This window comes from Oncorhynchus keta, chromosome 2, assembly GCF_023373465.1.
Source record: "Oncorhynchus keta strain PuntledgeMale-10-30-2019 chromosome 2, Oket_V2, whole genome shotgun sequence".
NCBI classification, from domain to species: Eukaryota; Metazoa; Chordata; class Actinopteri; order Salmoniformes; family Salmonidae; genus Oncorhynchus; species Oncorhynchus keta.
The window spans coordinates 37,888,220-37,913,125 of record NC_068422.1 but is presented as its reverse complement, the minus strand read 5'-3'; the positions used below and the strand labels follow the sequence as shown (position 1 = coordinate 37,913,125).

At 43.1% G+C, this 24,906-nt stretch overlaps 1 protein-coding gene across 8 annotated transcripts in view; it reads left to right on the top strand.

Annotated features, from left to right (window-relative positions):
* The window catches only part of LOC118400082 (transcription factor COE3-like), a 71,298-nt gene that overhangs the window by 6,234 nt on the left and 40,158 nt on the right, over positions 1-24,906 (top strand). The gene's annotated exons all lie outside the window — the stretch shown is intronic.

Below are 24,906 nucleotides of genomic sequence, written 5' to 3'. Positions count from 1 at the left end.
GTATAACTGTTATTCAGACTCCTCTATCTCACGGCTGAAAAATGAATGTGGGTGCGTTTGTGCGTGCCCACGAGTGTGTAGGAGGGAATATCTTCACCATAGAGCCTAACTAACTCTCACCATGGCGTGGGGAGAGACAGCAATGCTAATGTTTGACTAGCCAGAATCACTGTTTACTTAGTGGAGAATTCCTGGTATCTGACAGAGGGGACAACTCTCTTATTAGTAATCAAATAGGGCTGAGCAGTTGTTGCCGCCACTCCAGCAGCTTCTCATGCATCAGGAAGTAGGGGCTGCCATGGATGCCTGCCTGGCTGGATTACCACAGCTACTGCTTCTCTAGATGCTTCTCTCTCTCTCTGTCTACTAGGAGAGCTGGTGTTCCTCTATTATGTAGGACTGGATGTAACATTATGTTATGGGTACTATGTATGTGATTTAAATTGAGCGGTACAAGGAAACACTTTATCATTCAAAGAAATGCACAAATGGCTTCTCACAAATCATGCCTTCTCATGAAGTTGATTATCTGATTTATTAGACTAGTGTAGTTTTTGGATACATTGTTCACACTGAAACGAAGTATGAGAGATAAACATCTCACTGATTTTGGCTGCTTTTAAGTTTGATATGTTCTGCCTCAGCGCCTTCATTGAGTTATGTTTCACTCTATTGTTCCTCAATCTGTGGGACAAAACTGGGAACATAAGTACAATAGCCAAAATGAATGCAAAGCAGAAAAAAAGAGAAGCGGATGGATATTGTAAACTCAACCAGCTCTGAAAAAAAGGCTCAGATTTTTATTGTGACGGGAGTGAATGGGAGTAGAGTATCGTTTTCCTTGCACAATGAGCAGGTCTGTTGAATCACAAAAGCATATGTTCCTCATTAGGCCCTCCCATTGTCTCCATGTCGTAACTATGAGCAGATCAGTTCACCCTCCCAGTCCCACACTACTTCCCATTGACTTCCCACTGACTAGAGGGGGTTGCAACAAGGCTAGTTGTGGAGTTTCGGGATTAACACAAAATAACTTTGAAAAAAAGAACTGACGTTTACTGTACTGCATACACGTCACCCAGTTTACCATCCCGATGCAGTAATTTTCAGTGAACATATGGGTGAGATTTTGTGAAGCCTCAATATGTTACACACTCTTCTGTCTGTTTCTCATGCAAATTGTGAGTGGCACCTGTGCTGCGGTTGCTTCTGGCTAAAAGTGATTATTTTAAATTGAAGAGAGCTGAGCGTTGACTGTGTGAAAAAAAGACTGATTGTTGAATCAGTCATGTCTTAGATAGCTGCCTACATTACAGTATAAAACATCTTCAGCTCTGCCACATTTCCTAGAGAAAGAGTAGCATAGCCCAACCTTTAAGAAACAGATTTGGAGTGAATCATTGATGGCATTTCCTCGCTGTAACATTTTCCCAGATGGTACAAGGGGAAAGCGCACACAGCTAGCTGGCATCTATCAAGACATTAACTGGCGTTCCCATGGATCTGGCATATCCGACTAAGTTTGGGAAACCTATCATTCCAAATGTGTCCAATTTTCCTGTGGTCAAGCCAGACATCTGTTTACCCTATTTTCTCTCTGAGTTTGATGCAGATTTTCAGGAATTTTTTAAAGGGAAAGAATTCTTTAAAAAAAGTTTGTTAGATACAGTATAAGCCTAACAGCTGTCACAGAGTTTCAGGGCTAGAGGAGCTTTAAATATTTCACAAGTGACTTTTGATGTCATTACATTATTCATATTTGTTTTCTGGGGAAAGAAAGGGATTATTTTATGTGTGTTTGTGTGTGTGTGTGTGTGTGTGTGTGTGTGTGTGTGTGTGTGTGTGTGTGTGTGTGTGTGTGTGTGTGTGTGTGTGTGTGTGTGTGTGTGTCTGCATGTGTGTGAGCTTGTGTGTGTGAAGGGACATTCTGTACTGCTGGTGAAAGGCTGACCCTATGTTCTGTGCTGATTGTAAAATTAAAGTCTATTACAGATGTAGGATATTAATTTGAGGCAGTTTGCTACAGCAGGAAAATAATCATGCACCAACAGGAAATTTGAATTGTTATGTGGATTATAATTAATTGACATTTTTTTGTATAGGTTGTTCCATTTTTCCTAAGGGAAATCAAGTCTGAAACATCAGAAGCCTTTTAAAACCCAAAATACACTAAACGTTTTACATTTCCTGCATTGCAGGAACGTTCTCCTGCATCAGGGTGATCAAGTCTTTGCATACATACACACATAACAATGAGGGTTCCTCAAGGTGTTTTGGGGGAAGGTGAGGGTTCTATGTACAACTATACGGACCCAAAGAACCCATTGAGCCCTTCAAATGTTCTTTGCCGTTCAAACAATTGATATTTCTTCTTAAATGGTTCTTTCCTCTTGATAATTCAAATTTAGGGTTGGTGGCTCAATCAACTATTTTGGGGTGTGGTTTGTGAAAACTCTTTTTGTGTTGACTAAGTGGTTGACGAAGTCAGTAGTTCTCACCCCCAGCCATTCCAAAGCTAGCACACCTGATTCAACTTGTTGAATGAACATATAAAGCTTCTTTATAGAACAATCCATAGTGGTTCTATAAAGAATCATAAAAAATACATCTGTATAGACCCCAAAAGGGTTGCAACCATAACCAGAAACTTTTTGTTAATGGTTCTTTATAGAACCAGGTTCCATATAGCACCGAAAAGGGTTCTGCTTTGGTTACAAGCCAAATAACCCTTATTTGACACTATACAAACTATTTGTTTTTAGTGTGTATTCTTTGCTCTTCTAATCAGGAATGTTGGAAACTATGTTGGCTCTTGCAGAAACAAAAAGACACTGATTGAATTTGGTCGGTAATTGTATCACTATTGCTATGACTACAGTACTTCACAGTTGGCTTTAATCATATCTTCCCATTATGAAGTCATTGTTGAAAGGGGATGTCACGTCTTTAAGCTAGTGACGTCTTAAAGTTAGTGGGGGCATGGGTGTATACAGGCAGTCATTTGAGTCTCTATAGTTATAGTGATGAGGTGCCCAATATCTGATTAGGTGGTTCCCCCATTTACAGTATGTGTAGGGCAGTGTACGCCAAACATAATTCAATTTGTGATGACTCTTCCGCCCTGGTATCTATCTTCACTCTCCTGAATATTGATTTTGTCTTCTCCTGTGTGAAAGATTAGATACATGGTCCAGGCTTACACATTAATTTTGTAATACAAAATAAGAATATCCTGTTGGAAAAAGAAAGAAAGCGACTCATTCTGGCTGCCAAAGTACAAAGGTTGCTTGTATCACAGAGGAGATGCAGCATATTAGGTGAGGATAGCACAGGAGGGAATGTGTATTTAGAGCTCACGCTGTCCATACATGCATTTTGAATCTAATGTATGTTCACATGTCTTAACATCCATGTATATGTACACTCCCATTCAGAAAGGAGGACCGTAGACCAGACCAAAAGATGTCGGCTCCACTTATTCCAGTTTTAACCGCGTTCCCTTTCACTTCCTGTCACAAAGGTCAAAGAGCTTTGACCTCTGGAGGCCGCCCAGCTACTGAATTATTCATAACATTGACTTGTTTTTTTTTCCTTTAGATTTTTTTCAGTCATCAGCACACATGGCTGTGCTGTGGGAGGGTTTTTATTAATTTAGCTCATTTATAAAGGCCTCTCCGCACCTGTTCATGTGTTAATGCAATTCAGTTTTTGGCCTAATGCAAATTTTGCTTAGCTTTTCGTTATGTTGCTCATTAGTGTGCTGTATTTTCTAAATGACTGTGCGTTATCGTTCATTTGCGGAACATCTACTAGGTCATATCCCAGAGTGCAGTGGCTTGATGTCTGAGATGTTTGTCTGCAACAAAATAACTTTGCGTTGGACCACATATACTTTCTCTTCCCTCTACGCAACAAATACAAAAATTGGTGTGTTGGTGTGTTCCCATCTGGTTTTTGCAAAAGTGTGATTAACTCCCAAGCTGAACAAATGCCAGTATTTATAAGGTCAGCTTTTTGCGTTGGAAATGCTATGTAAATGAGAATCAGCAAAAGGGGACATTAAGCAACATTTAATTCATTGTATCCTTTAATGTCATTTAAAGCCCTGGACTGTCAAAAAGGATTTCAGACACCATTTTAATTACACACAGAAAAAATATGTGTGTTTTGATAACCTGTGAAGAGAGCTCTGGTTTATTAACTACCTACTGTAAATGACATGTTTTCACAAAGGTGATAAAATTGCACTGTATATGTCATGTAATTCTCCATCCACCCACAAGTGAGAATGAAACAATGCAGAGGTCAGAGCAATGCACAGGTTGTGCTGTTTTTATTTTTATTGTCACCTTTATTTTACTAGACAAGTCAGTTAAGAACAATTTCTTATTTACAATGATGGCCTACCCGGCCAAACCCGTACGAAGCTGGGACAATTGTGTGCAGCCCTATGAGACTCCCAATCACGGCCAGATGTGATACAGCCTGGATTCAAACCAGGGACTGTAGTGACGCCTCTGGCACTGAGATGCAGTGCCTTAGACCGCTGCACCACTCGGGAGCCCAAATCCTGGAGGTGTAGCTCATGGATTCTTGCATCATACAGTACAGAAATTGTATTTGGCTCAGGATGGTGAGCATACAGTTTTGAAGTGCAGTCGATTAAAGTTGCTGCCTTTAGGGAAAAACATGCACACACACACACACACACACACACACACACACACACACACACACACACACACACACACACACACACACACACACACACACACACACACACACACACACACACACACACACACACACACACACACACACACACACACACACACACACACACACACGCATGAACGCATGCAACCACACATACATATACGCATGTACACACACATCCACATCCACAAACACTTTAACTTTTCATGTTCATGCCTCAATAATACTATTTCCTTCTTCGCGTTTTATTTACGGCTCTTTTCAATGTAATTCATATGACAGATGTGAGTTTTTGACACCCTGTGAGAAAGGAGAGAAGAAACTGGCCACCCCTGACTGGACTAGAGTGATGTTTGAGTGAAACCTGTCTCCTTTTGAGCCAGAGTAGGAAGAGCAGGAAGTGTTGAGAGCGAAAGCTGTACTTGGCAGCTCTCTGTTGGCCTGCACTTGGTGAAAAATGAAACCCAGACCCTCTCTGCAGCCTTGGAGCCAGAAACTCCTTCCCACTGTTCCAACATCCAGGATTGGGTAATACTGTTCACCAAGCAAAACATTACCTCAAATTATTCTGCTCTTTTTCTTATTCCCTCATCCCTCATGTTGGTTTTATCGCAGTTTGTAAATGTCAAGACACTTACAAAGACGCACAGTATAAATTATATTTTCCAAATTATGCTCTCATGTTTGGGTTCACATGAGTGGCGTCTGAAGGTAACGTGGTGCCTGGTGTTCCCGTGGGAGACCCACCTCACTGGGATAGGATTCCCCAGGGGCATCAGCTAATGGCAAGACTTGACAACAGCACAGAAGATGGGGGTGTTGTGTTTTACTAGTGCTGAGCAGGGGTGATGACTTTAACATGTGTGCAGAGAGAGAAGGAGGTGTGTATGTGTGTGTGTGTGTTAGAGAGAGAGAGAGCGAGAGAGAGAGAGAGAGGTGTGTATGTGTGTGTTTGTTAGAGAGAGAGAGAGCGAGAGAGATAGAGAGAGGTGTGCTGTACAAGAAACTAGTCTGGACCAACAGAGCGACGGATTCGGCTCCAGCTTGACGGCAGTGAAAGACGAAACATGGTTCCACATGTGTTGAGAAAGAGCAGTCCATCTGTCCGCAGAGGCAACCTCTCCCCCCTTTCCACCCCATACCTCTCTCTCCCTCTCCTCTCCCTTTCTCTTCCCTCATTCTACTCCCCTGGTTCGCTGTGCTGACAGAAAAAAGGCCAGAGCTGGTGTGATGGAATGAAGGCTGGACAAAGCGCAACACTGGCCCTCACACACTCACGCACACACACACACACACACACACACACACACACACACACACACACACACACACACACACACACACACACACACACACACACACACACACACACACACACACACACACACACACACACACACACATTTTATTTGTAAAATTAGTGATATTTTTAAATAACAATTTTGATTGTTTGTGTTTTTCTGCTTCGATGAAGTTCCATTGTCTCCTATTACATCCAATAACTCTGTGGAATATCATGGTAACGCTCTACATTAAGCTGCCCTAAAATACCATTACGATCAAACATAATACCTGAAAGATATTTGTAGCGATGAATTCATTTGAAATGAATTTCCATGATGCACAAGTGTAACACAGTGCACAATGAATATTGTACATTATTGAAAACTAAACCTAAATAAAACATGTCGCTCTATCTCAAATATTTAACAGCTTTCCTTTATAATTAAACTCTGTAGCTGTTTAGAAGTCTTTGTTTGGCTTCTTAAAGATTTAATGGTGAAAAAGTTTTTTCAAACATCCCCGCATCCTATGAATCACATTTAGATCGGCCAGCACACTGTTTTTACATGCTTTTCTTCCTTTTGAAAAAGGGTCTCCTTTCTTTCGATTCTTTCTTTCTTTTGGCATGTTCTCACTCCCATTCAACCCTTATTGGGTTCCCCCTAATTGTCAAACAAACTGTTGGGTCAACCTCAGTCGTATCTGGCCCTAAAACAGCACATTAGGCCCTGGTGAGGGATATACTTTATGCGGTATTTCATCGGAGACGGAGTAATGCTGGGGTTTTATGGTTAAGTACCAGTTCACGCCCATGCCATTTGTTCCGCATTAGGCTGGAGGTTTTGTAAATCCGATCAATATGTTCACCGTGATGTGATTCCTTGCCAGGATCTCCCGAGTCGTTCTTTCCTCCAGTACTTTTCTTATGGGATCGGTTGTCGATGCACACTCACGCCACTACCCCCTCCCTTTCCTCCATCCATCCATCCCTCCCTCCCTCCATCTCCACCTCAATCTATTTCCATTTTCTGAATGTAGCAATTTGTAGTGTGACATGGCTGAGATTAAGATGGGAAGCAGTCGGAGGAGGATTGCATCGGACATGGTCTTGTTCCCATGGCGTGGGGTCACAGGACAAAGATGGGGAATTGTGGGATGGGGTCATCAGTTACCTCAAGGAAACGAGCAGGTCTTCTGGCCGCTCCGATGGCCCCAAGGGTTGCCTGGGATGGATCTGAGGGAAAAGCCCCAGAGAAAGAGTCCTGAACCAGTGTCATTTATTAAAAGTGACAAGTTATTTCTAAGTATAGCTCAGTTTTTTTGTTTCTTTACGATGCTGTCATTTGGAACAGTGGCCCGCTGTCCACGAATCACATAGATATGATACATATCGGGATGACCCCCTCTTTCTACATATCTTCGATACAGTCTGGGAACATTTTGAATTCTGTTTTATGGAGCTATATTTTATATTGTTTGAAATAAAACAATTCAGGAATGTTTTGACCATAACTGTGAAAATATTTCAATATGCTATAAAATATTAATCTTTTAAAATGAAAACCACCTTATTGTATGTATCTGATGTTGTTCTCATCATATAATTGCTCCCAGAAGTCTTAGCAGACAGAACCATGTTGCATTTAAAACAAACGCTTCAACATCTATTTTGGTGGCATAGTCGGATTCTCATTACTTTAATATTTATGTAAACCGTAACATTAGATTGTTCTAACCAATACTATTGTATTCTAATATGAGCCTCCTTTCCATTGTGGATTGGTGGGGTCCTCTTGACCCCTCCCCCTTTATATCCTGTCCCAACTGTGTTAATGATATATGACAGAAATGTCCTTGTGCTGGTTCAGTGGCAAGAAAGGTCCTGGCTAGTCTATATCAATTCATCTGACTTATGTTCCTATGTCTCCAATTACCACTTTATGAAAACCTGTTGCTCGCTCCTCTTGCCAAATGAAATCAGATCCCCTCTACGGCCCAGTGTGATATTGATCCATATTCAACACCCAGGCTGCCGATTGATCGCTATTGATTTACAATAAAAACACTCCTCTGCTTGTTCAGCACCACGTTCAATACGGTTGAAGAAAAAAACGGATTTTGTCTCTACCATGCAGGGACCAGAGACATATAAACATGTGAGAAGCTTTTTCATTCCAAGACAGGAAAAATTGTTCTTGGTCTGAAACCACGACAAAATGGTTTGTGTACACCATTGTGCTGCAACAGAAAAATGATCTACTCAAGTCATGTGAAACAAACCAATAGAAATGGGTTAATGGGATGGCACTTCTATTAGGAGTCATTTATTGAGGAATGCCTGCCCCGTTTCTGAATGTCTACATTGCAGTGGGGAGGTATAACTGCCATGTACAGCTTGATTTCTGCATGTTAACACAATAAGACTTCCTGTGGCTTCATATGAATAGGCCTCTCTCTCTCGTTATCCCACCCTCACATACAGACATGCTCTCTCCCTCCCACACCCTTACTATTAGAGCCCAGAGTATAGAGCAGCCCTAGCAGCGCCAGATTCTGGCATTACCGCGTCATGTCTTAGTCCTAATCTTTCTGACTTCCTCCCCACCAGACCCTCTGTAAAAGAACTGTTCCCATCCAGCTATTTTCAGTCCTGTTGCCCACCTAAGGACATCTGAAAGAAATGATCCCAAATCTCGGACATCCAGGAGTTTACAGTTATATAATGATAGTGAAAACTACATGAGGGAGCGCACATTTTTGGGATGCCTCCCCATCTGTTTGGAGCTATACTGAGGCCAGACCAACAGGACAGCACGGCACCTTTTACCAGCCCTGGTCCAGCCGGTGTGGAACTCATTACATTGTGTTATAAAGCAAATCCAATAGAGCTCCGTCGTCAGTGATTGTGGCACCATATCTACCCTGGTTGTCCCTGTGTAAGTGCTGGTTGTTTGTTTGTCCTGGAGAAGCTGACGGAGGGCTATGCAGGGACCGGGCCAGCCAGGTCGAAGGCGACGCTAAACCTGAGCTGCCTGGCATTGCTCTGCTCCTTCACCGCTGGCCTTGTTTGGACTGCAGCTCCAGTTTGCTTTCTTAGAGGGAAGCTGAGCCCTCATAATAACGGGCCCTTCCCCGGGTGGGAAGCTTTGCATAGACAAGGGAGTGATGACATAGCCCGAGAGGCCTTGCCAGTACACCCTTGTGCTCTTAACATATTTATTTTCTCTGCTCATTGTATGGTTTAAATCACACCGTATTATGTTCGGCCCCTATGCACGTGCCGATCACTCTGATGTGCTGAGGTATATGCTATAGACCCACGGGCTTTGTTTTCACAAATTATTCTGGGGATTACTGACTGGCTGACCCGATTATTATTATATTATATATTATTGTAATCTTTATTAGTCTGTTAACCATACCCTCTGCTTTTGGGGCCTTCATAACTGACCTGATAAACCTTGACCATTTTCAGAGGATCCTTGCAAGATCTAAACCTATTCAATATAAGAACAAGTGTTAATTTGTATACATTCATTGCTTCTCAAATCACTCCCACTCTCAAGAAATGATTTGTACAGTTTGAGACCTCCCTATAGTTTTCCCTATGGTTTCAGACTAACGAGAATGTTTTATTCAATGCCACTGTTGTTTGTTGTTATTGAAATGGCTTGTCAATTCGAATAGAGTCAACCTGGTCTGACAATACAATCTCATTGTATCCAGTGGAGAGTGAAAGCCATCTCAGCAGCGTAGCTTCACCAGAACACAGTGAGATTGGAGGAGAGTGGCTCCTCCAGATGGAGATCCAGGATAACAGAGAATGTCCGGGCCCTTTTCCAGAGATTCCATAATAGGAATCTACCATGGCTCGTCTATTAAGTTGTGCACACCACGAGGAATGAGGAGAGAGAGAGAGAGAGAGATGGGGAAGAGGAGATTGTTTAGACTGAGATGGACAACACACATGGCTTCAACTTTCTTGTGCAACTGTCAAATCGAGACTACCAGAAGTCTCAGGTCATGCGGTCTACGACAGTCAAAGAACTGCCTCGCTAGTGGGGAACTTTTTTCAGTCACAGAGGCGCATGACAAGATTTGTTTTTGTTTTCTGTTGGGAATGGGAAAGTACGACATGCAGGTCAGGAAGGTCAGCGTAGGGGTTAAGAGGTCGCAACCTTTTTGGTACCTGAGCAACCTCATATGGCTAAGTCATTTCTCAGGCTCCTCAAAAACAGGGTTGAAAGTAGTGTGTGTGTGTGTGTTTGAGGGGGTTGAAGGGTAGGTTCTCCAGTGATCTATCAGCAACAGAAGCACATAGGATGGAAGCTACTGCAAGTTAACAGCGTAAGACAGATTGGCAGGACTTTCTCAGTAAAGAAACATAAAGCTGGAGAAGGAGTCAGAAAGACTGAGTACAGTGGATGATGGACGTTGACCTCTCATCCAAATATAGAGTATGTAGAACAACTGTATACTCTTCCAATTAAAATATTTTTTTTATAACCAAAGTGTTCCTTCTTCTCATACTTAAAAATCAGTTCTAACCAAGCACCACGTAGTCCCCTAATATCTCTGAAGCTGCATTTGTCTCGAAGATAGTCTATTTGTGTACAGATTGGCCTGTCACTTTGTAAAATAACATTCATGATTTTTTATTGTTGCTCTGCCATCACCCTTTCCTTCTCTCTACAAAGTGGCTTTTGTCGTTTGAGGGAAGTAAACTTCATCAGGTCGACACCGAGGTGTGCTTCACATGTCACTCAGTGGAGCTCTCCCCTAATGAAATGCTGCATACAGATTTTTGCCTGCGGGCTCAAGGGGATAAGACTGTGGAAACAGAATGAAAAGAGCTCCTTTCTGCACACACATACGCGCGCACACACACACACACACACTTGCTCGAGTGCATCCATGTGAAGAGATCCAAATCTGCAATTTATTCAAATATTGATATTTCTACTTGTCAGGAGAAAGGTGCCTTGAAATTTCCTCTGAGTACTCCTGTCAGAAAAAGAGCGAGAAATATGTCAGATCATTCATAAATAGAGTTCAGCCCTGTGAAGTCGGTAGGGAACAGCAAAAATATATATGATTGTCAATGAAGAATAGAAGCAATATTACAGACTAGCGCTTAGTCTTCCATCATGTCAAGCAAGCAGCCCTTGCTGGCCCGTAGTGTAAACTTGCATATCAGTGTGTGTGTATGTGTATAATGTCCTTGTATGTGTACATGTGTATGTATATTTATCGAAATGTGAATGAGTGTGTGCAGGCCATGTTGTGACTCCTGCTTCTATCTGTTTGTCGACTTTTTCCATCGAGACGCAACATTTCCCATCCTGCAGCAGCCCGTGAGAGCGTGGCCCTTCTGGAGAGGTCCGTAACCGGACGCTGCCCTCCATGTGGTTTGAATTAGGGCCCCTGAAGCTGTGAAGGACACCTCAAATGACGTGAGGCACTCACACACAAATTCCAATCTGCTGAACGGTGGAAGAAAAGTGCTCTCCGGGAATCCTCCGAGATATTTTGGCTCAGTCCGGAGCGATTAAAATAGGGCGGAAACTAATAACTCAAGGAATCATGACTAAATATCCCATGAAATCTGCCTCGCTCAGTAACACCCACATGCACGTCCAAATCAGCCCTCTCAGAATAGAGTTTTTTCAAACTAAACCAGAGACAAGTCTTGTTCTGTACTCCCTTGGCTGAGTGGAACCCTCAACACTTGGAGCAGATTAGACAGTCTTGTCTTTCGGCTAGCTACCTCAGACCTGACCGGCATAGGATTCAGATGATGCATAGGGCAGCGAGGCTCCATTGTGCCAAGGCGATACAGAAAAGGACCCAGTATCTCCGGTAGTCATGTGACGCTATAGTTCATAGCAGTTGAGGAGGAGCGGTTTGGCACAGCTTGGGACCCATCTGGGTGGTGCAGATACCCATACTGAGGAGCTATTTTACAACTAGGCATCTGTGTGGCTGAAGAGCTATTTAGCATATGCTGCTATACGGGACAATATGCTTCCACATTGCCAGCCTCCTAAAGCTCCATGCAGCATCAGATAGATGCAGAACAATCCAAATTGTATAATAATGTTGTCATTTCTGTTGCTTAAGTAGAAAACACATGCTACTTTTAAATGACTCCACATAATGGCTGATGTTAAGGCTAGGACCATGGCAGCCAGTTGAGACATTGCCTGTCCATCTACCCGCATAACACACTTCATACCGTGTGTCCATAGTGGGGACATACTCAGATGTTTGGGCTGCAACACAGAACAAGTGCTCTGCTGACAGGGCGAGGGTTAATGTTTTCCGCCTCCATCCCCCAAATCCTAAAAATGGTGATATTGATTGTTTTTTTTCTCCAACAAAAGCAATGGCTTGTGTGTGTTTCGGAGTAGACAGTGATAACGCTGACATCATCCAAGTATTCCTGGAAAACCCCAGATGGTGCATGAACCTGAAAGTATTTGAATTTGAAGCGTGCCACATTTTGAAGCGTGCCACATCGCTGAATGGGGCTAAATGGCGCCGAAGAAAATCACAAAGGATCATGGTGAAAGTGGCATCGCTAGTTTGCTACGAGGTAGCCGACCAGCAGAACTTGTGACTTCACTCTCCAGACCGTTACTGGGGCTGTCCATATGTGTATACAGTACAGGACATTTGTGTGTTTCATAAGATTAAACTCCTCTTCCCACTATCAAACAGCGACATTTCCCTCAAACTATTTAAATGACGATATACAAAACTGGTGGTACCAACACTGTCTGATAACAACGTTATAGATCCTTTTGGCATCCATATCTCTTTCCCCTTCTTTCCTCTCTCCGCAAGGGCCCCACATAGTGCTCTTCCACAGAGATCAGGAGGTCTTTCCCTATCCGCGCTGCGTTGCACGTAGCAGAGTAGCGTGGAACTCACCCAGAGCTGTTGAACAAACACGAGACCAGCCTGTCAATAGCACCTCCGCAAACTAATTGCCTGTCAAATGACCCATCCCCAAAGCTGCCCACATATGCTTTGACTCAAAGCGCACCTTATTAGAAGACAAGAGATACGAGTGACACTCTTCTGTTTGACATCTTGTTTTAATTTTACCATTTTTGTAGCCGTGCAAAGTGCAGAGACCGTGAGATTGCTTTTTTAGTAATTCATAAAGGAAATGAAGTGTACAATTAGGTTGGTGTAATTTTCCTACACAGAGCAAAGGTTACGGTATGTAACAATTTATTTTTGTTTTTACACTCATTACATGGTCATAGACAGCACACTCTGCACCAACTGCTATTGTTGTGTTTTTTTCTGAAGTCATTAGACTGTAGTAGTGTAGTAGCCCATTGGCTTGTCTGCTAGCCTGTAGTAACAGTACAGTGAGATTGACACAGCTGGGGAGAGCAGCTTGAGGCTGCACGCTCAGGAATACACAGGGGGTGTTCAAAGCCCCTCTCTGAATCCTGATCAGAGAGCTGCCCCGGCCAACTGATGGCCTATTAAATATACATGGGCAGGGGTCAGATCTGGAGGTCCCCGCTTCCTCCAAGCCATGTGCACTTAAGCGGAAAGGCTGGGCAACAATAAAAACCTCCTCTCGCTCCAGTGAGCTCTCCCCTGACACCTTCACCTCCAGTGTGTACGTCAAGTACAGCGCTCACCTAGCGCTACATTACAACCCTGCCTTTGTGAAAAGGACAAATTATGAATCCTTTACACTGGTAATTATATATTTATATTCAATAACACCCAAGACCTCGCTGTCTCTCCTTCCTCTAGACGTGGACAGATAGCCTTAGTTGATACAAAGAGAAAGAGTTTTAACTGTAGTTTTACTGTGGTGTGTTGGTTCGACATGTGATTCAGTAGGCTCGGAAGCAGAGACAGAGAGGAATGCTGGAGTGGTCCTTCATGCCCAGGCGTGATTAACATATTCAGAGTGACAGTCACTCTGTGTTTTTCTTTAAGCCTGCTCTGTCGGACTAATGAAGTCGAACAGCAGTTGATCAATTAACCCAGTGGTGAGCCACTTGTGTCAGGGATAACCCATTTACCAGGTGTCACAGTAATCATGTTGGTGCCCTTTCACCTCTAGCGAGTGTCCAACGAGACAGCGACTGTGACAACGAGAGCGGGACACACAAGATTTCATTGGGCGATCCACTAAACAGGATTGGTGTGTGTTGTTGTAATCCAATGAATAGGCAGATAGATAGAAGAGAAAGGACGTTGACTAACTTGGAAAGAGGATCATGAAAAGGGTATGGACAAACTGGCTATGTGGTTGTTCAACATCTATAGAGCCAGCACAGTACATCACAACATACAACTTAGTGGCGTCTCCATCAACAATTCCCCCCTGCAACTACGTCCCGTCCTCCCCCACTCTTCCTTCCTCCATCCCACGTTGCTTGCGTTCATTTAGACTGCGGTGACCTGGCTTACACACACATCAGCCCTTTCTCTCATGAGTAACTGTGATGGGCTCCTGGAGGATAATGTGGTTTAAACTCCACATTGCCTGTCTATTAGGAGAGACATGATGGCAACCACAAATAATAAAATACATGTATTCCTCTATATGTGACGCTAACTAGGCAACATATCAAGCGTGTGCTGCTGCTGCTGCTAATGGTCTCTCTGTGTCTGATATTGGTACCCTCTATTCCATTCCCCAAGGGCCTCGCCTCCACATATCTTCTGCTTCATTTTCCATGGGAGCCCAGTCAGAAATGCACACACACCTCATATATATTTGATAGTTCATATTTATCCTCGCCAGGGAAGTGCACTTTACATGTGGTAACATACGATTACCTGCGATTCGTATGGCAAAGAAACAAAATCGATATGGATATATAATTCATGACAGAGGGGCTATCAGTTTTTATGGCTCTCTATCCAGGCTCATTAAAGTTTTATCGTAATTGACTGGAAGTAGGAGTTTTTTAAAGCATGTTTCGTTCCCTCACTTTCTACCTTTAATAATTAAGTCAAGTTTAATTGGCTGTATTTTGAAGCACCTAGATGATAGGACTCGTCAAATTCTGAACCATGAATTATAGACGATGATATGCTATGCATTAGTGTGTCAATTTATTTAGTCAGTAAGGCAGAGAAGGTAAGCCATTGCCTATAAATCATAAGCCAAAAATCTATTCTCACCCCCTTAAAACCCCTTTTGGCTGTTTTATGTTATGATATGGCACAGTCACTCAAAACTCCCTCACCAACCATGAACCCTGAATCTACTCCACTGATTGGTGGTCAAGTTGCTCTCTTGACGGCTGATTGACAGAAGGAAAATTGCTCTTTCAAATTTCACCCTTCATTCGCTGCAGTTGTTCTTCCACACATCAACCCTCACCTCCGTGTCTGAGACAGACAGAGGCTTTATCCATTAGGCAGTAGCAGCGCGGACGACTGGACAGAATGAGGCGGGATGGAGGAGGCAGGGCTGGAAGACAATCCTACATTTGAAAATCAATCATGTCATCATAAGTGAGAAGTATGGATGCATTTCATCAGCTGGCTCCTGTCCTGTTCATGCCACTGTCTCCCTGACTGGTCTGTCCTGCTGATTGGCTGCCTCAGCGAACCCTGGATTTGAGAAGGGGAGGATTCTGAGAGCTGTTGTAATAAGAGAGATGGGTCGGTAGTCTCCGTGCAGTTCTCTAGTGTGCTCAGTGAAGTACTGCTGGAAAACTCTGGTGGTTTTCCCTGACAACGTGATAATGGCTTAACCATGAGATTTGGAAAAAAAAACAAAAATGGAATGATTTTGTAAGAGGGTGTTTCGCAACAATCCCCAGATATGATGAAGTGTTTTAAAGGGCACCAGAACTTTGTCTCTTGACATCTTTACCCCATCGTTTCACATATGGGCATTAAAAGCACTGTGGGTATAGGGTGTGGAACAATCAAACATTTATGAGAGTGATGACATGGAAAGCAGCGAGGAGAAATCGACAGCTAGTTTACAGCCTTGTTGTTGAATCGAGCGACAGAGAAAGAGAGGGAGAGAGAGACAGAAGAGAGAGAGAGAGAGAGAAGGAGAGAGGGAGAGAGAGAAGCGAGAGAGAGAGAGAGAGAGAGAGAGAGAGAGAGAGAGAGAGAGAGAGAGAGAGAGAGAGAGAGAGAGAGAAGGAGAGAGAGAGAGAAAGCGAGAGAGAGGGAGAGAGAGTCAGAGAAATTGAGCGAGCGTGAGAGAAGGGGTGGGTTAGAGTGGTGATAAATTTAATGGAAAAATCAAATACAAAACAAATTCATTCCTCTCCACTTGATGCTTGAGTCGTTCCTTTCTTGGCCTGTGCTAAGCCTTTAAAATAAACTGTCACTCCTCATCGATTGCATCTGAATTGTTACCGAGATTTCTGAAAAGTAGTCTTGACACACACCATGCAAATGGTAATCTTGGGAGATGAGAACATGCAGACAGAACAGCAAACACTCCAGACTTCAAATAAAAATGGCTTTTCTTCTCACCTTTCAAATATAACTTAGTGCACTTTGTAGGATTGCACATTCCATTGATCAATGGTGTATATCAACGCCATTGCTAATAAGGTGTCAAGTTTAACCCTTGCTTGCTGTTAGATGGAAGGAAGCCATGCTCTCCGTCATTGGAATTTGTACTCAACAAAAAAACATTTAAAAAAGGAGTTTGTTTACCATTTGTGCCATATTTGTGATGGAGATGCCATGATGCAATTAAACTAATATGTTGTTTTAAGTGACTAGTTAAATGGACACTGTAAGTGACAGATAGTGAAATCACCATGTCTTGGTATGGTTCATTATGTGTACAGTATGGTGTATACATTATATATTGAGAGCTCTATATTCAGCAGTGTAGCTGTGTGTCAGTGGGAGCTGGGAGAGAGAGAGCTCTGGTTGTTCCCAAGCTGACAGGCTTGCAGCAGTAGAAAAGGATTTCTCCGGATTGAGTGCCATTTTCTCTTCTTTAACAAGGAACTTAGTGTGTAAAGGAGATCTATCAGGATAAAGTGCAGCTTGACTGATGCCACCCTCCCTCCCTGTCTCTCTTGCACCCCTCCTCCTCCACTCTCTCTCTCTCTCTCTCTCTCTCTCTCTCTCTCTCTCTCTCTCTCTCTCTCTCTCTCTCTCTCTCTCTCTCTCTCTCTCTCTCTCTCTCTCTCTCTCTCTCTCTCCTCTCTCTCTCTCAACTCAATAGCTCCCTCAGGGGATCTTCCTTGAGCATTAGCAGAACACATCCAATGTCCCAGCTACCTGATTTCTTGATATGATTTGTACCGGGGATTTACAATAATCCCCAAATAAAGTTGAAAGTGAATGACTCTCAGTAAGACACACAGACAAGCAAAACCAAACGTTTTCTTTATCTTTAAGAGCATGGAAATGAATTGGCTTTGCGTTAAATCACAGCATTTTAGCAACAGATCGGGCATGTTGTTTTGTGTTTTATTCTCATAATTAATTCCTACACAGGAACCTCACTGATATACATAATGAATCACACGCTCATTTAAATGTTCAGTACCTCTGTTTTTGTAGTAAACTTCTCATTACTCTTTACCTCTGTGTGTTTGGTAGAGTCTGCAACTCACTTGTAGTCAAAGATATCTGCTGGAGTTGCAGGATGTTATAAAATGACAATGCAATTATAGTTACTTCGCACCCTCCTCTCCACTTTCACCCTCCTTATGTTAATCCTTTACGCTCAGCATTAGAGAGAGAGCTTACTTTTTACCTCAAGTGGACAGGGATGAGATTCACCCGCATGTTTTAATCAGTCTGCCAACTTCAGAGGTATGGGATAAAGAAGAAAAACAAATCCCAGGCTAATTTGAAATGTACTCTGCACCCGTGATTGAAAACAGCCTCACAGGTAAGGAAGAGAGAGACATTTTGTGAATTTCCGCCAGAGAATGAGCTGTATACTAAAAAACACTTGTCACTATTTCACCATCTGGCCCCTAGTGTGCAGGGAGCACCAGCTGAGGTCCCGTTTCAGCCGTCAATCACCGCTATCTCACTGTGGGGTATGTATCCCAGTGAAAGGGTCTAGCGCCAGTCATTAGCCAGCCCTGCCGAACTGTACTGAGAACTGCCCTGTGCCGCTCTCACGGCAGTTTAAATATCCCCAGCACTGTGACAGGATCAGTTTAGCGATCTGTTGGATTGATCTCCTCTTTAAAGTTTGGCCTGAGGCGACTCTAATTGGGAACGAGGCTGACTCCCACTTCCCTCTCTCCCTCAACTGTCAGTCAGTGCTTTGTTTACTGAGGACATGCCCAAACCTATTTACTGAATAATGAGGAGACGTGGTGGGGATGCTGCTGATCATCCCATGGCCCACAGCAGGATCTCACCACTCTGGGGAGGGAACTCCGTTTTGGACTTTTTCAGTTACTGACATTTAGCAGCTACAATAATCATTACACAGAGGACTAGTTTGTATTTTTCTCCTCTCTTTATCCTACGCACCCTTCATGGCATGGAGGGCAGACAAGGTGTTTGTATACTTCAGGGGAATTATTCTGGCGCCTTCCAACAGTTTGCAACATATGAGAGGATGTTTTCAAGGCAACAGAGAGGAGAAAATATTTCACTTCCACCATCTCACACACGCTGCTTGTGGAAAATGAAAAACCCACTTGACAATCCTCCTGAGATAACTGGAGATTTCATGATACACAGCAGATTATTGTATTTGTTCAGCTTGCTGTAGTCCAGAAACCCTGAAATATTTAAGACTCTAAAACCTTATAACCAAACCAAGTGCAGGTGTCTTGCTTAATGCCCTCCAGTGGACCATTCTGGAGGAGAGTGCTTTCGCCTGATAGCCCACTTCCTAGTCTCTTTGAATGAATGCCTCCTCAGATTAATATTCTCATTTACGAGGTTTTCAGTGGCGGTGAATGACAGAGCCTTTGGTTGGTCTGGAGAGGCAGGTCCATTGATGCCCATAGGGATTTATGAATGATGAAGTGCAGGGCCAGCCACTATCAGAGGTACACAACACTGCTCTTAATAGAAAAGCATTTAACAGGGAGAGGGGAGGGGGGCCAGTGGGGGGCTTTCTGACACTCTACTGATAAGAGGCAGCTCTTCAGAGGTGATGGCGGTTACAATGAAAGACGCTGATGGGGATACAATGACACACATGTTGCGTCTGACAGCCGGTGATTTAGACGTGGGGGAATAGCTGGACCGGGAACACAGTTTCTGAATGAGCCACCATTTAGCTCAATAGCATAGCATAGCCATAGTATCACCGAAGCTATATGCAGATTCTACAGATATATTTGGGGGTATTATTAAACTCCGGACACAGACCAAAATGTGTGTTGTACCTACTGTACATTGTAGCTTAAGCAAGCTGAGGAGGAGAAGAAGAGGGTTAGAGAGGAGTGAGAGCAGAGATAGAGGGAAAAAAGAGATTTGTCAGTGTAAGGAATGAGCAGAATAAGACGAAGGGAGCTACTTGGCAGATGGACAGAAGAAACCATGAGCGTACTTCTTAATTAAACATGTGAACAGCGAAAGCAGGCAGAGACTGAGACAAGGACAGTTAAATACACATTACACCACACTGAAATTACAGTACACTCTGAAAATGCCACAATTTTAAACTATATCTCCTCTCTCTATGCCTTCAAGATGAAGCCATTGGACTTGACCTGATGGCTTGTTTAGTTAACCCTGCCTTAGTTCCCCATCCTTATTTAGAAAGGTAATGAAACAGTTTAGAAAGGTAATTAATCAGGGCAGAAATAACAGTCTCCTACTGTAACAGACTTCTCTCGATGAAAAACTTCAAATCATGAATGAGAATCTCTGTTGACCTTCTAACATCTTTTTTGTTGTTGTTAGGTCTCTGAAATATTATTGATTCATTATGGACTCTCTTTCTATGACAGGTTTAATGCACCCAGTGTTGGAGCTCACCAGGTGATTTCAGATGTATTTGTAGGAGAGGGACATTTCATGAACATTCTGTCTGACTGTCCCTTTTTCTTTTTTTCTTTCTTTCTTTCTTTCTTTCTTTCTTTCTTTCTTTCTTTCTTTCTTTCTTTCTTTCTTTCTTTCTTTCTTTCTTTCTTTCTTTCTTTCTTTCTTTCTTTCTTTCTTTATTTCTTTCTTTCATTCTTTCTTTCATTCTTTCTTTCTTATCTCTCTCTCTACGTTGAGTGCATTTGTGGTAAAATGAGGGCGAATATCCCCAGTTTGACATTCAGCGCAGATGCTATCGCATAGCCTTAGTATTTCGGAACACAGAGAAGACAGACATCTGTCAGTTGTTGTGTTTGAAGTGAATGTGAGTAGGCAGCTGAAACACACACTGGACACCAGCCCATTCAGACCACAACGTCTCAGGTGTTTACAAATGGAAGAGGGAGTGACAGCAGAAAACAGAGATGAATGGATGACTGGTGTTGATATCCGTCCTCATCCTGTGTGTTAAGTTATTCCTTAGCTGCTCCCCCAGTGGGGTGCAGGGGAACAGGAAGTTCTATCCCGGCAGCAGACAGGCAGGCACAGCCCCTGAAGGACTCCAAATGAACACTACAGTATGCATGGGAAATCTGGGCTTGTCACCCCCTATACATAACTTATGCCTCTCAATAGCAATAGGAAGTAATAGGAAGTAAATGGGTGGCAATAATAACAGTAATTGCTAGTAATTGTTTTGCTAGTAATTGTTTTATAGTACAGTAATGGTAGTAGGAGTCACACTGTAGCTATAAAGTAATGGTGGTTATATAACAGTGTATTTTGATATCATTGTTATAGGAGTGGCCATAGTCATTTATCTTCTGTCAGCTCTCCTCAGACCTGTATCTATTTCAGGTGTCGTGTCAAGTGAGAGCAGCTATATCTGGCTGGCAATTAAACTGGCTCTGCCTCCCCTTGATGCTTGATTAGTCCGATTGATGGAGGAGGCCATATGTGGCAGTTTCAAAACTTGGCAGCCATGCTCCATCCTCTCAAATGAGATACTGGCTATAAAGAGGCAGGCTGCCCAGGGATGCTGCACATATGTGGGCCGCGATGTGGACCTCCTCTCTGGGGACTTTCTCTAGGAGTCTAATGGCCCCTGGACTCTCCGGCCAAGTTCCACCAGGGGCGAGAGGTGGCCACTGGCTGGGGGTGTCACTGTCACTAGATGTTGACTCTGGGTTGCGAGCTGAAGGCTAGAGGGGGTAGCGGGTTTGGCGGTGGGTGTGTGGAGAGGCGGAGCAAGTCGAAAGCTATGGCCTCCTTCCCAGTCTTACTCGGAGACAACAAAAAGGGAATGGTTGAGAAGGGGGAATCAGCGGGAGAAGAGCACAAAGACAAAGGCGCGGGCAAGGTCAGCCCAGCTAATGGGCCGGAGCTGTAGGCTGCCTGGGGCTAGGCACACTTCTGTTCCCTCTCCCACACCACATCGGGCCTTCAAACACCCCCAAGTCTACTCCTCTCCTCCTCTCCTTTCCTATCTCTCCACATCTTCAGGTGATGCAGTCCAGAGATCGCATGTTGGTTTCTGTTTCCAAAGACACAAAAACATCTAAATGCTATTGCTACAAAGATGTGTGGGTGTATTGACGATCACTACTCCTCTCTCCACAACCCCCAACCCATAGCATATCCCAGTCTCTTCCGTTTTCACCCTTATCATTCTGTCAATCACCAAGGAGCTGAACTCTTCAGCTTTGTCTGCTATCCCCTATAGGGCCTATACTCTCAGTGAGTGCAGGCAGGCAGAGAGGCAGGCAGCCTGGCAGTGGGTGGAGTTGTTCAAGGAGGCACAGTGTTTTCAGGTTGGCTGCTGTTGCTTGGCTCCACTCACAGGCTGCTTTAATGTGCAGCGGAGTAGAATAAGTGAGTGGTTGTGGGCACCAGCTGAGCTCAGCCTCGTCTCTGCCTGGTCGCAGTGGGGCGAGCTGCTGCCACCTGACACTGGGCACCCCGCTCAGGGCTCCTCTTGGCAACGTGGCACAGCACACATGTCCCCTCATTTGGATGGAGATTCAGACGCACAGCACACAAAAGCTTTGCTCCATCCTCCCCTTGCCCCCTCTACCCCTCACTCCCTTTTTCTCTGTTTTTTTCCCCCTTCTTTTGGCTTTGACGACATCATAATAATCTGGGTATCTTCTTGATCTTGCCCCGTATTTTTCTTTCTTTTTTCCCCTTCTTTTATCCCTCATCTTCTCGGAGACGAGTTTGAAATTGCCAGCGTCAGGACTTTGCTAATTAAAGTCATACTTTCAAAAATACCATAATAACTGTTAATTAGCTTGATGCTATTTTCAGCATAATTTGCTAATTAGTGGAAAACCTGTACAGCGTTTCTCTCTAATTACAGTATGGCTCCGCACGGCGCATCTGTGCCTTGACTCCAAATGATACCATTACAAAGTCCCATATTACGCATTCTCTCAAAACAGATAATTGCCTCCACAGATATTGAGATACTTCAGTCAGCTGATTTGATGGTAATACATGGACAGGCACAGACACAAGCCTCCCCTAGTTCATGTTTACTCAATAGGGAAAGGAAAACATCATCTGGAAGTTGGGAGTAGAATGTATGGAACTGGTAGAGTGATTTGGATTGGGTTGCTACAGCACATTTTACAGGAAACTACCAAAAGTAGGTAATAGTTCCAACATTAATACAATAGTGAAACAAATTGCCTACCCATCAACCATCAGCCCAGTCTAGCAAGTAATGAATCGCTACATGATCGGAGGATGACTCGCGAAGTGTAGGGAAGAGCATGATTGGCATGACCTGTGACCCCATCCTCCTCCATGCTCTGCGCCTGACAGCCACCAGCAGCCTGACAGGGTAGCATCGGCGTTAGCTAATTAATGCACCACTTCAGAGCCCCTTTCATATATGGCTTCTGAAAGGCATTATTAAATTAATTAAAGCACCAAGAGTTAGTCATTATGAAATCAGGAGGTTTACATGGATGACAGCGTTTATGAATTAAACATCCCAAAGTTCCTCACAGGAGATACCCGGGGATGAGAGTGGGTACCTAACGCGACAGATGTTTGCCCCCCCACCCCCCCACCCCCCTCCCTCGAGCTAACCTGTATCGCAGGCAATTTAGGACTCATTTGGCGGTTTCAAAACTGAGAAGGGAAGAGAGGCAGGTTCAGGGTAGCTAATGAGCAGAGAAAGAGAGGGGAAAATGAGGTCACAAGCTCGGTTCATCTGTAGATAGTACTGATGGTACTTTTCATACAATGCAACAGAACCTCTCATACTATGCAACAATGATGCACATTACTTTGTTGATCATGAAATAAATATATGTTCAACACTGACGCAAACAACAGTGGTTTCAGCTAGATCCTTATTGGATCATTATGGTCATGTGAGATTTGAGAAATGAGGTCCTTAAACTCTGTCTTAGCTGAAGTGCACAGAGCAGAGTTGAGTGTCTCATTCAAGAGCTTGGACGATACACTCATTTTCATATGTTGACTGGTATTCATAGAGAATCTTAAGCGTCTCACTCTCTCTCTCTCTCTCTCTCTCTCTCTCTCTCTCTCTCTCTCTCTCTCTCTCTCTCTCTCTCTCCCCCCCCCCCCTCTCTCTCTCTCTCCCCCCCCTCTCTCTCATCCTTCTATTCAGGAAGTTTGCCAGCAAGTGTCTTTGTTTACAGTGCCAAGGGAAAATGTCAGAGACGTTGAAAAAATATTCTTACAATCTTTTCTTTTTTCCTTTTTCATCTTCCTAATCTAACAGTTTACTGAACTTGATAAGTGTCCTATCAACATGCTAATCAAATGACTTCGGAACCAAAATTGACAGTTTTCATTAATTATACAAGATTATTCTAATTGCAATTCAAATTTATTCATTCTGAACAGAAGGTATCCAGTAATATTTTAGAAAATTTGCATATTAAATGGAGGGAGTAGTGCATTATGCATGGTAATGTATGCACAGTTTCTTATTTTTAACTTCACGGCCATATGTGGTGTCGTTGTAGAAGCAGGTGAAAAGTGTAAGTGTGTTTAATTTGCTTGACAAACATTGGGCTGGAGCTTGTCAAGAGGAGTATTGTGAATGCCAATCTTTACTCCCTCTTTATTGATTACCCCATACTCTAAACATCTGGATGTAAATGTCACTGAGAGAGATGAAGTGAATCTTGGGATTAGTTCCCCTCATCGGCTCAATCACTATCAATTAATCTAATAGCATAATTCAAGTGTGCTTTATAAATAAATCTACCTGGTTTCATCTGGGGTTATTGGCACATTTAAAATGGTTTGTAGAATTAAAGCAATATTTATTATAAGTAATGTAACATACAATGTAACCTTGATTTAACTAATATACTACTATCTCAAAGAAAATGTTTCCCTAATTTTTACATTATTATTTTAACAGCATTTAGTTAAAATCCTCAAAGTGGGAGAAACATTATGGAAGAAAATAATCATGGGTTCCTTGTCAAAAACAGCCATATTTACTTGGGACGCAAAACCTCCCAATTTGTTCCTTGTTATTGTTTCCTAGAGCAGACACTAAACTGCAAACAGCTTACTGAGATGGCAGTTTACTATATGAGGAGGGAGGTGTATATGTTAGCTCCACAGGCAGAGGCTTGTACAGTAATGTAAGCGTAATAATTATCAAACAGCATTGGGGGCCATGGGTTTGACACTTGGAAAGCATGTTTTATGTGTAAAGGCAGCCTATAGTGCATCCATACAGGGTGACTAAATCTCACGGTTCAGGGAGCACATTAGTATGGCACTACATCCACCCGCGTTCTAAAGGTGATTTCCATTTAGACACACATTTCCTCATGAAGATAAATATGACTTGAATCGTAATTTCCCTGAAGTAAATATAATACAAATACAACATAATACAGTGTCAGACCAAGCATCCTAATAGATTAC